Genomic DNA, 12,964 nt, shown 5'->3' on the forward strand with positions numbered 1-12,964 from the left:
TTGCTAACCTCTCCTGAACCCACAGGAGGTACCCACGTTACTTCAGAAAGTTCTAAACATCAAGAACACTGCCAAGAAAATCTCCCCTGCCGTAAACAAAACAGGGGAGGGAGCTGTTCCTGCTTCCACCAGGTCCGGAAGTGAAGAGGACCTGACTTCCTGTCTCCCGTTCCTTACCCTGCTCTGGCTCCACTCACCACCTATAACCACCAATCCATACTCTGGCCTGTCCTGGGGTCAAAAGCCCCTTCTTCATAGCCACTGCATCCGGGGCTGCCTTGACCCCATAATTAGGCACTCTTGTCCCTTAAACCAAACCCTCTTAAATTAAAGGCTATGACACAATCAAATGGGGTTGAAAAGGCCGCAGCCAATTTATTATAAAACATATAAACAATTAAATAACATTTAACCACTTGAAACGATATTGGTTACCAAGTAACAAACATTAGTGCTTGCCCCGTAGGGGCTCAATAACTCTTCAAACTTTAACAAGTAAACGTATTGCTAACCTCTCCTGAACCCACAGGAGGTACCCATGTTACTTCAGAAAGTTCTAAACATCAAGAACAACGCCACTGGCCCGGACACTGTCCGAGCCCCGCCAAAACCCAAGGCCTTTTCAACCCTTTCCTTCAAGTTGAAATTGAAAAGCTGCAAACCTACCTCATTAAGGTGAACCCCATCCCTTAGGAAAAAACATCTACCCGCTTCCCCCTCGAACTCCACGTGCCGTATGGACACCCCCCCTTTTGCCTAACAAAACTACTCAACACTCTGTTAATCTTCCTCCTAGAAGTATCCAACCGCTTACTATCCCATGCTGCCTTCCAAACCACCCTAGGCTCCAACTCAGACCAAACCACCAACAACTGAGGAAATAAGTCCCACAAACGCAACAAATCCCTTTTCATCTTTGACACCAGATCTCTCTGTGCCGTGTAACCTAGATCGTTACCTCCAGCATGGATTACCAAGATACCTGGAGGGTGAAACAACCTGGAATAATCCACTACTTACAACAATACCTGGTCCCACTTCAAACCCCTAACCCCAAACCACCGCATCACCACCTCATCTGCAGGCAAACCCAGCTGGCACCCATCATTCTTCGCTGCAGCTGCACGTCGTGCCCAGTAGATGTAAGAGTGCCCGACAAACCAACACTCCACTGGACCTAAAAAACAAAAACACTTATAGAGCTAAGTACTGGCGCACATATGACTTAAACCTTCCTGATGATTACCTCCCAATTCCCTGAATCATTTCATCACTCATTCCTAACATTCTCGCCTCAGTAGCTGCGCCAATACGAAACGAATGGGAACTAAATTCCCCGGCAGGGAAGCCCACTAATGTCAATGCCTTCTGGAACACCGCCACAAACTGGAATTTTGACAATGATGAACCCCCAGCATGGACCAACAACGGACCATCGCCAGCTGGCCTAATCTGCAAAGATTCCCTCACAGCCCCGACTGGGCAGCACGGGCCACCAATAACCTGTAACCATATTAAACGGCCTCTTCCCACCTGATCAGTCTTTGACCGCCTGAGCCAGATGACAACCTGCCCCCCATCGGCCACCACATCACCCACTTGGATCCCACCCCTGTCCGATCTGTTAAGAGCTATGACTTCTGAGACCCGAAAGGCTGCGATAAAGGCCAACACAAAGGCTGCTTGGAACAAAGCAACTTCAGACGAATCCGCGCAGACCGAGGGCAGGACCCCGACTACCTTCTGTAGGACGGAAAAACATAATTTATGTAAGAACTTACCTGATAAATTAATTTCTTTCATATTAGCAAGAGTCCATGAGCTAGTGACGTATGGGATATACATTCCTACCAGGAGGGGCAAAGTTTCCCAAACCTCAAAATGCCTATAAATACACCCCTCACCACACCCACAAATCAGTTTAACGCATAGCCAAGAAGTGGGGTGATAAGACAAAAGTGCGAAAGCATAAAAAATAAGGAATTGGAATAATTGTGCTTTATACAAAAAAATCATAACCACCACAAAAAGGGTGGGCCTCATGGACTCTTGCTAATATGAAAGAAATGAATTTATCAGGTAAGTTCTTACATAAATTATGTTTTATTTCATGTAATTAGCAAGAGTCCATGAGCTAGTGACGTATGGGATAATGAATACCCAAGATGTGGATCTTCCACGCAAGAGTCACTAGAGAGGGAGGGATAAAATAAAGACAGCCAATTCCGCTGAAAATAATCCACACCCAAAATAAAGTTTAAATCTTATAATGAAAAAAAACTGAAATTATAAGAAGAAGAATCAAACTGAAACAGCTGCCTGAAGAACTTTTCTACCAAAAACTGCTTTAGAAGAAGAAAACACATCAAAATGGTAGAATTTAGTAGAAGTATGCAAAGAAGACCAAGTTGCTGCTTTGCAAATCTGATCAACCGAAGCTTCATTCCTAAATGCCCAGGAAGTAGAAACTGACCTAGTAGAATGAGCTGTAATCCTTAGAGGCGAAGTTTGACCCGACTCGACATAAGCATGATGAATTAAAGATTTCAACCAAGATGCCAAAGAAATGGCAGAGGCCTTCTGACCTTTCCTAGAACCTGAAAAGATAACAAATAGACTAGAAGTCTTTCGGAAAATCTTAGTAGCTTCAACATAATATTTCAAAGCTCTAACTACATCCAAAGAATGCAATGATCTCTCCTTAGAATTCTTAGGATTAGGACACAATGAAGGAACCACAATTTCTCTACTAATGTTGTTAGAATTCACAACCTTAGGTAGGAATTTAAAAGAAGTTCGCAACACCGCCTTATCCTGATGAAAAATCAGAAAAGGAGACTCACAAGATAGAGCAGATAATTCAGAAACTCTTCTAGCAGAAGAGATGGCCAAAGAAACAAAACTTTCCAAGAAAGTAATTTAATGTCCAGCGAATGCATAGGTTCAAACAGAGGAGCTTGAAGAGCCCCCAGAACCAAATTCAAACTCCAAGGAGGAGAAATTGACTTAACAGGTTTTATACGAACCAAAGCTTGTACAAAACAAATGAATAACAGGAAGACTAGTAATCTTTCTGTGAAAAAGAACAGAAAGAGCAGAGATTTGTCCTTCAAGGAACTTGCAGACAAACCTTTATCCAAACCATCCTGAAGAAACTGTAAAATTCTAGGAATTCTAAAAGAATGCCAAGAAAAATGATGAGAAAAACACCAAGAAATGTAAACCTTCCAGACTCGATAATATATCTTCCTAGATACAGATTTACGAGCCTGTAACATAGTATTAATCAGAGAGTCAGAGAAACCTCTATGACTGAGAATCAAGTGATCACTCTATACCTTCAAATTTAAGGATTTGAGATCCTGATGGAAAAAAGGACCTTGTGATAGAAGGTCTGGTCTTAACGGAAGAGTCCACGGTTGGCAAGTGGCCATCCGGACAAGATCCACATACCAAAACCTGTGAGGCCATGCTGGAGCCACCAGCAGAACAGACGAGCACCCCTTAGAATCTTGGAAATTACTCTTGGAAGAAGAACTAGAGGTGGAAAGATATAGGCATGATGATACTTCCAAGGAAGTGACAATGCATCCACTGCCTCCGCCTGAGGATCCCTGGATCTGGACAGATACCTGGGAAGCTTCTTGTTTAGATGAGAAACCATCAGATCTATTTCTGGAAGTCCCCACATTTGAACAATCTGAAGAAATACCTCTGGGTGAAGAGACCATTCGCCCGGATGTAACGTTTGGTGACTGAGATAATCCGTTTCCCAATTGTCTATACCTGGGATATGAACTGCAGAAATTAGACAGGAGCTGGATTCCGCCCAAACCAGAATTCGAGATACTTCTTTCATAGCCAGAGGACTGTGAGTCCCTCCTTGATGATTGACATATGCCACAGTTGTGACATTGTCCGTCTGAAAACAAATGAACGACTCTCTCTTTAGAAGAGGCCATGACTTAAGAGCTCTGAAAATTGCACGGAGTTCCAAAATATTGATTGGTAATCTAACCTCCTGAGAATCCCAAACCCCTTGTGCTGCCAGAGACCCCCAAACAGCTCCCCAACCTGTCAGACTTGCATCTGTTGAAATCTCAGTCCAGGTTGGAAGAACAAAAGAAGCCCCCTGAATTAAACGATGTTGGTCTGTCCACCACGTCAGAAAGTGTCGAACAATCGGTTTTAAAGATATTAATTGAGATATCTTTGTATAATCCCTGCACCACTGGTTCAGCATACAGAGCTGAAGAGGTCGCACGTGAAAACGAGCAAAGGGAACCGCGTCCAATACAGCAGTCATAAGACCTAGAATTTCCATGCATAAGGCTACCGAAGGGAAAGATTGAGACTGAAGGTTTCAACAAGCTGAAACCAATTTCAGACGTCTCTTGTCCGTCAGAGACAGAGTCAAGGACACTGAATCTATCAGGAAACCTAAAAAAGGTTACCCTTGTCTGAGGAATCAACGAACTGATTGATAAATTAATCCTCCAACCATATTCTAGAAGAAACAACACTCATAAAAGACTGGAAAGGTTCTTTCTAGTGAAATGAGCAAAGGGAATTGAATCCAATGCCGAGGCCATAAGACCTAAAACTTTTATGCATATATAGCAACTGAAGGAAATAATAGAGACTAAAGGTACCGACAGACGGAACACAATAGAATTATCCCTTGTCTGATAGAGACAAAGACAGTGACACAAACTTTCTGGAAACCTAAAAAAGGTGACCCTTGTGTGAGGAATCAAGAGCTTTCGAAAAAAAGATCCTCTAACTATGTCATGAAGAGCAAGTGAATCATATGAGATTCCGCATCCTCAGAAAATAATCTGAATGAAAACAGAAAAATGAAAATATGCATTTATTGTATCTAATGAAAACAAATAATGCTATCAATGACCATAAAAAGACAAAATAGTTTGAATAAAACTCCAAACCCGGTTCCTAAAAAAGGAACTGGAAGAAATACCCCAGAAGATTCCAGGTCTGAGCAGCGCTTGAACCCCATGGGTGCCCAGCCATGCTTCAACAGTACCCAAAATCTATAGGACAGAAACACACTTAAAGAAAGTGTTAGCCTTACTGGAATAAAATCAAAGAAATTTGGACAAAATAGAACCAAATAATTTTCAAAGAAGTCTTAACCTGCCCTTTACCAGCCAAGCTGGAATACGGCACGTACATCGCAATATTAGGGAGCTGATTTCGAACCCCAATTACAAACATGTTACTTGGGAAAGAACTCAGGAATTTGTTCCTTAATAAGAACAATTAAACTAGTATAAGCTTAAAGTTTTAGTCTTAGAACTCAATCTTGAAGCCCAGAGTAACAGTTAAGAATTGAATCCAATTATAAAAACAAATAATTGATTATCTTAGAACAAAATTCTTCTAGCTAAAATAGCTAAAGACATAGATTAACCCTCATTTGCGAAAATATTCAATAAAATGAAAACACAAATGGAATTATTAGCATGATAGTCCAGTTTAAAGGACCAGTCAATACAGTGGACTTGCATAATTAATAAATGCAAAACAACAAGACAAATGCAACAGCACCTAGTCTAGTAAATGTAGTCCTTTAACAATGCTAAAATAAATCATAATCTGATACTTGATCTTAAAGTAAACAGAAAAAATGAAGCAATTGCAATATCCAAATAAATCACAGGACCAAGAAAAGTACCTGAAACTAAATAATTTTCTATAAATAAGATACAACTATCTAAAGGAAAATAAATACTATTTTGCTATAGAAACAATAGCATAATTAGTAGAAGTAGAGATAGCCCCAATAAATTGGAGAACCCTCCAAATTGAATTTAACTGCAGGCAAAGAATATAGTTTAAAACCTTTGAAAAAGGAATAAAAGAAAATTCTCAGCCTATTCCATTCCCTAGAATGGGGAATTGGAAAGAAAACCTCTGAAAACACAGAAGAAATAAATAGGCAGAAATAGTGTCAGCTAGTCTTAAAGAACTAGTTACCTTAATATCCAAAATAATCAACACCTTTTCAACAAAGAACAAATGTACTTTAATAATAGAAAAATAATAAAAAAGTAGATTTGTTAGTGTCAATATCTGATGAAGAAAATTTCTGAAAGAGAAAAAAACATCATCAGAGAAGGATAAATCAGTATGTTGTTGGTCATTAGAAACTTCAATAATTAAAAAAAAGAAGTGAAAAAGACCTAAAAATTTTATTAGAAGGCACAAAGTCAGACAAAGCCTTAAGAATAGAATCAGAAAATATTTCTTATAAATCTTCTAAATATTTCTTGTACATAAAATGTAAGAATGGAAATATATAAAGCATAAACACTAATGGATTCTGCATGTAAAAGTATATCATAATACCTTATTACAAACCATAGCTAAAGATAAACATTTATAACATTTAAAATAAATGAACTTAGCTTTGGTAGAACTGAAACTCAGTTAAGCGTTTTTCCAGAAGTGGCTTCTGATTCAGGGACAATCTGAGACATCTTGCAATATGTAATAGAAAAAAACAACATATAAAGCAAAAATGATCAAATTCCTTAAATGACAGTTTCAGGAATGGGAAAAAAATGACAATGAACAAGCTTCTAGCAACCAGAAGCAATAAATAATGAGACTTAAATATTGTGGAGACAAAAATGACGCTCAAATTTTTTAGCGCCAAAAAAGCTGCCCATATTATTTGGCGCCTAAATGGCACCACATCTGGTAACGCCGACATTTTTTGCCGCAAAAACGTCAAAAAATGACGCATCTTCCGGCAACACGTATGACGCCGGAAATGACAATAAAATTTTTGCGCCAAGAAAGTCCGCACCAAGAATGACGCAATAAAATGAAGCATTTTCAGCCCCCGCGAGCCGAACAGCCCACAGGAAAAAAGTCAAATTTTAAGGTAAGAAAAAAATGATTTATTCATATGCATTATCCCAAATATGAAACTGACTGTCTGAAATAAGGAACGTTGAACATCCTGAATCAAGGCAAATAAATGTTTAAACACATATATTTAGAACTTTATATAAAAGTGCCCAACCATAGCTTAGAGTGTCACAGAAAATAAGACTTACTTACCCCAGGACACTCATCTACATGTAGTAGAAAGCCAAACCAGTACTGAAACGAGAATCAGTAGAGGTAATGGTATATATAAGAGTATATCGTTGATCTGAAAAGGGAGGTAAGAGATGAATCTCTACGACCGATAACAGAGAACCTATGAAATAGACCCCGTAGAAGGAGATCATTGAATTCAAATAGGCAATACTCTCTTCACATCCCTCTGACATTCACTGCACGCTGAGAGGAAAACCGGGCTCCAACCTGCTGCGGAGCGCATATCAACGAAGAATCTAGCACAAACTTACTTCACCACCTCCACAGGAGGCAAAGTTTGTAAAACTGATTTGTGGGTGTGGTGAGGGGTGTATTTATAGGCATTTTGAGGTTTGGGAAACTTTGCCCCTCCTGGTAGGAATGTATATCCCATACGTCACTAGCTCATGGACTCTTGCTAATTACATGAAAGAAATATGACTGGTCGCCTCCCGTCGACCCCGAGAGGACCCCTACACAAACTACGTCCAACCATCCTAACCACAAATGACTTCGTAATATCCTGGAAACCCAACAACTGACATAAAAAGGCCATAGCCGCTAAACACCTCCAAACTACAGCTTTAGAGACACGGGACTCAGTCCATCACCCCATCCACTCAACCAGGGCCCGGGACCACTCGCCTTCTGAAAAAGAATACCCACCTGCTCCCAAGAAAAATTGCCAATCACACCATACCTGTCCGTATGCCCTCCAGGTACTCTTGGCTAAAGCCGACCTCACCAGACACATCAACCTGGGAATACCGCCTTCCACAATCCCGCTGGACAGCGATCCCCTTCCAAAGCAGCTTCTGGGGCGAGGGCCCGGAAACGGTCCCTCTGTAGACGTGAAAGAGCATCGGCAATGTCATTAGATGAACCGGGGACATGTACAGCCCTAAACCACACGTTCAATCTCAGACACTCCAAAACAAACAGGCGTAACAAAGAAACCACCGGAGGGGAAGAGGCTGACAAGTTGTTAACAGACATGACCACCCCCATATTATCCGAGTGGAAAATCACTTTCCTGTCCCTCAACAATGGTGACCACAATTTTAGCGACACTAACAAAGGGAACAGCTCAAGGAAAACCAAATTCTTATTTAAACCTACCTCGACCCATGCCTCAAGCCACACGTCAGCGCACTATCTACCATCGAGATAGGCTCCGAAACCATGGGAACCAGAAGCGTCAGTGAAAAGGTTCACACTACCTTCTTAATGATGGACCTGCCATTGTACTCTTGGAGGAACAAGAGCCAAACCTTCAAGTCCTCCCTGATCAAACTGGTCACTCGAATGTGATGGAAAGGCTCTGTCACCCCAGCCATCGCCAGGGACAACCGCCTGCAAAAAACCCAACCGACAGGGATGATCCTGCATGCAAAGTTAAGTTTACCCACAATGGACTGCATCTCGCGCAACGTCAGCTTATTACGCCCCACCGCCAACTGTAAGACTTGAACTAAATCAACTACTTTTTCCCTTGGTAGACTACACTCCATTGAAACTGAATCAATCTGGATCCCTAAGAAGCACAGGACCGACGTCGGGCCTTCTGACTTTTCGGAAGCTATCGGGATACCAAATTCCCTTGCAACATGCATAAAGGTTGACGCATATCTCGGACTGAGGGGGGCCAACAAATAAGAAATCATCCAAATAGTGGACTAAAGATTTCAATCCCGATAAACACTTAACGACCCACTCAACAAAGCAACTAAAAGTTTCAAAGTCGGAGCAGGAAATAGAGCATCACATCGGCAAACAAAGGTCAACGAAAAGGGCATCATCGAAGGCACAACCCAAAAGGTGATGGCATTTAGGATGGACAGGTAACAAACGCAATGCCGACTCTACGTCCACCTTAGCTAAACACGCGCCCCTGCCAGCTTCCTGGACCATACCAACCGCTGAGTCAAAGGAAGCATAGGAGACTGCTGACAATTCCGGGTCGATGCCATCTTCCACGGATGATCCTTTTGGGTAGGACAAGTGGTGGATCATCCGGAACTGGCCTTGGCTTTTTTTTGGCACAACACCTAGTGGAGAAATTCTCAAATCGGACATGGGCAAATCAGAAAACGGACCCGCCATGCAGCCCAAAGCAACCTCCTTAGCCAATTTATCACTAATGATTTCCGGGTGGGCCCTGGCTGATTTCAAGTTACCCAAAAAACGAGGGCCCTCTCCCGGCAGGAAAGGTATCCAAAAACCCGAGCTAAAACCAGTAAGCAACAGCTCGGCCGCACCTGCTTTGCCCCGAACCTTAGCGTATTGCCTTAGCCAAGGCACCATCTTTCCTATGTTCACTGGCGTCTTGGCCCTGTATAACCATTTCACCTGAGCGTGCGCCCACCCTCCCTCTCTTAAAACATTTGGCATAGGAGTGCACTCCACCACACCCTGAACACTCGTGTTTGTATTTACATGAGAGACCAAAACGGCATTGACTCTCGTTATATTGGAAGCACAACCCCTTCCTACCGGAGACAGTGGTACTGGCACCAGCGCCGCCGGCAACAGCGGCCCCCCTGACTCGAAAGGACTGCCCCGACCGTAAAGGGGTCATGATCTCAAGCCAGATACTCATATCTCTATCGTCCCAATGCATGGCGGGCCGCACGGCAAGCCACTGACGAAACTGTTCATCGTACCGCCACCATGCTAACCCGCCATACGTACGATATGCCGAGGAAATCTCATCGTAATAACAAAAGAGAGCAGATCCCTGCTCCGGGAACCTCTCTGTAATGATGCTAACCAGAATACAAAACGACCTGGACCAATTACTCAGAGTTTTTGGCAACCTACGATATCTCTTTTTTCTCTCGTCTTCCTCTTTCTTACCCGCATCCCCTTTAGGGTCATCCTTAAAGTCTACAAACTGATCAACCGGAAGCAAAGAAAAGATCTCCAAAAACTTCCGCTTCCAGATCTTTTCCCTAACTTCCGGTTGCAAGTGTAGCCCCAGCGGGCCAATAGAGCAAAGGCAAGGACGCTGAAAAGCTTCCTCAGAGACCCTGAGTCCACCCGCTAGGCTAACCGTCCCTACGGCAGGAGAACCCGTTGAGCCCGCTGTCAGCAAAACTTTTGGCTGCGACTCTATTTCCCCTAAGGCCAGAGGGGCCCACGCACCCCCCGCCCCCTGACACCCTGAAGGAATATCATTCTTCTCAAAACTCGCAATAAAGTCTTTCAAACCTCGTAATAAAGCTTGCTGCTTATCTATATCCCCGCCCGGCCCAATAGGCGTCTCAGCACCCAGCACCTCACCTGCAACACAAGGCGCCATCCCAGGTCCTGTAGCAGAAGCCATAGATACCTCTGGAGATGACGCCATTGGCCTAGCCGTACAACGGCGATCGTCTCTGCCCACCGAATGCCTCCTCCGTAAAGGCGACCTCCTCCTGGTATCGGCACACCGCCTCCGTTCTCTGCTCCTACCACGAGGGGATCTGTCCAAGCCGGCCCGTGTAGGTGATCAACGTGCTTCAAACACCCTTCTTCTAGGCAGCGGCGAACGTGACCGACCCCGCCTGTAACCAGCACCAGCATCCCGTGATGGAACCGCTGTCCGGCTGTTCCTGTCCTCCTGTAACGAAAGATTAGATGCTAGCACCACCTGCCTCTTGTAACCTGGCCCACCTGCCGGCGCCTCCCGGCCAGTGGCGGCCGTCCCACCCGGCTGTCTAAAACACTACTGCGCCCCATGCCTGGTCAATTGCGGGGATAAACAACGTAACAGCTGCGCCAAAGTATCCAACTCTCCTACCTGGCCAGCCGCCGTAACTCCCGATGATGTGCCCTCGCCCGGGTCCTCCTCAAAATCGATTAAAACGTCCTCCAAATTGATGGAGTCGCCATCGTGCTCCCTGACACTGCCACGACAGTTCAGCCCATCTTTGGCCACAACCGGACCACTATTATCAACCAACGGCTCCACTACTTTAAGAAAAGAACAATATTAGTGCATAGGTCACTACACCTGCCCACCTAACGCCAGGACAAGAATGGAGGAAAAAAGAGGGGGGGGACACAAATAAAAAAATTGAACACTTTTTTTTTTATTTATTTATTATTATTTTAATTTTTTTTTAAAAACATATATATATATACACATACACACGTACACATACATACATATGAACACACACTTTTTTTTTTTTTTTTTAAACTGAATTGAATCAAATGAAAGAGGAGACGAGGGAGGGACCTAAGACCATCTAACAGGAACATAAAGGAAACATCAAATGTGATTATGAATTGACCCCAATTAAAAACCAAGGGCTATGCCTACTAATAAAAGGAGCATACAAAGGAACACAAACATACAAGGTGAAAAAAAAAAACCCAAACCAGGGGAACAGGAAAAAACATAACAGTACAGAAAAAGAAAAACATATGGATTAAATTATGACATTGCTTATCCTGCAGCGACACCTGCAGGACAAAGAAAATAATACATTAAATAAAACAAAAAATACACCATTTTTTTTTTTTTTAAATATATCTAACCTATCAAGAAAATACCAGTGGAACAAAAGAATAAATTGTGACAATGGGGGTGGGGGTGGGGAAGGGTAAATTAAATAATGGGAACAAAGAAAGAAAACACTTGAATAAAAACATGGCAAATAACTTTTTTTTTGTTGTAATATTAAAAGTAAAGGGGGCATAAATGAACTAAATATATATAAGAAAGGACACCCACCCCCCCTCCCCACACAAGAGCCAAACACCCCACCCCACACCAGCCTCCCGCCAAAGAAAGCGCGCGCAAATACCCCAATACTTCCCTCAAACAATGGTTACCACCACACACCTGAACCGCAAACATATTTACCCCCCAGGAGGACTACCCCCACCAACCAAGAACCTTACCCTGACCCTGCACGGCTGATGCCACCAGTGTATGGCTTCCGGACCGTCCCAACTGCTCTGCACTCCCCTGGCCGCCATCCGCCAACAGCGACGACGTCACAGGTCCCGACACTCCACCTCTCTCCAGCAGCTGACTGCAACCCACTCGGCCTACATCCAGGCCCGTCTTTACAGCTCCCTTCCTTGGCCGGCTGGCCGGTCGCCCTACGAGGTCTTCCACCCTGGGTACCACGGGACCGACGAGCTGCTACTTCGGGGCTCAGCCGAACCGGGGCCCTGGATTTCCTGACCGGCCTCTCCTTCTGCCCGGCACCGATGCTCTCTTCTGGAAGGGCACCGGCCTCCTTGAGTTGCTTCAGCAACCATCCCGGTCCGCGCTCCTTCGAAAGGGCAGCCGCTGCCAACAGCTCTCCCAAATTCTCCATAGAGGTAAGCTAACTGTTCCTGCTTAGCTGTTCCTGCTTCCACCAGGTCCGGAAGTGAAGAGGACCTGACTTCCTGTCTCCCGTTCCTTACCCTGCTCTTGCTCCACCCACCACCTATAACCACCAATCTATACTCTGGCCTGTCCTGGGGTCAAAAGCCCCTCCTTCATAGCCACTGCATCCGGGGCTGCCTGGACTAATTTGACCAAGGTTATTGACAAGCCTTACTCTCACGCAATTGGTTACTGTGAGGGCAGGGGGCAGACTTGCACAAACGTTTGCCAGTACAATGTTAAATATGGGGAAGAAATGCATCTTACAATCTGTGATCAAATGCAGACAAGTTCACAACATGTGAATACTGTCGCCTCCCAGATTGATAAATTTTGCCATGAGTGTAATTTGCTTTTCTTGATTGCATATGGCAAGCTGTGAAGTCACCCGGGCGTGATATAGTCTTTTCGCAATCAATTTCCATTGCACAGATATTACAAGTCTTAAAAAATTGCGATTGCAATGCTTTCTGCGCTCGAAAAGCT

This window comes from Bombina bombina, chromosome 8 (genome assembly GCF_027579735.1).
Source record: "Bombina bombina isolate aBomBom1 chromosome 8, aBomBom1.pri, whole genome shotgun sequence".
Taxonomy (NCBI): Eukaryota; Metazoa; Chordata; class Amphibia; order Anura; family Bombinatoridae; genus Bombina; species Bombina bombina.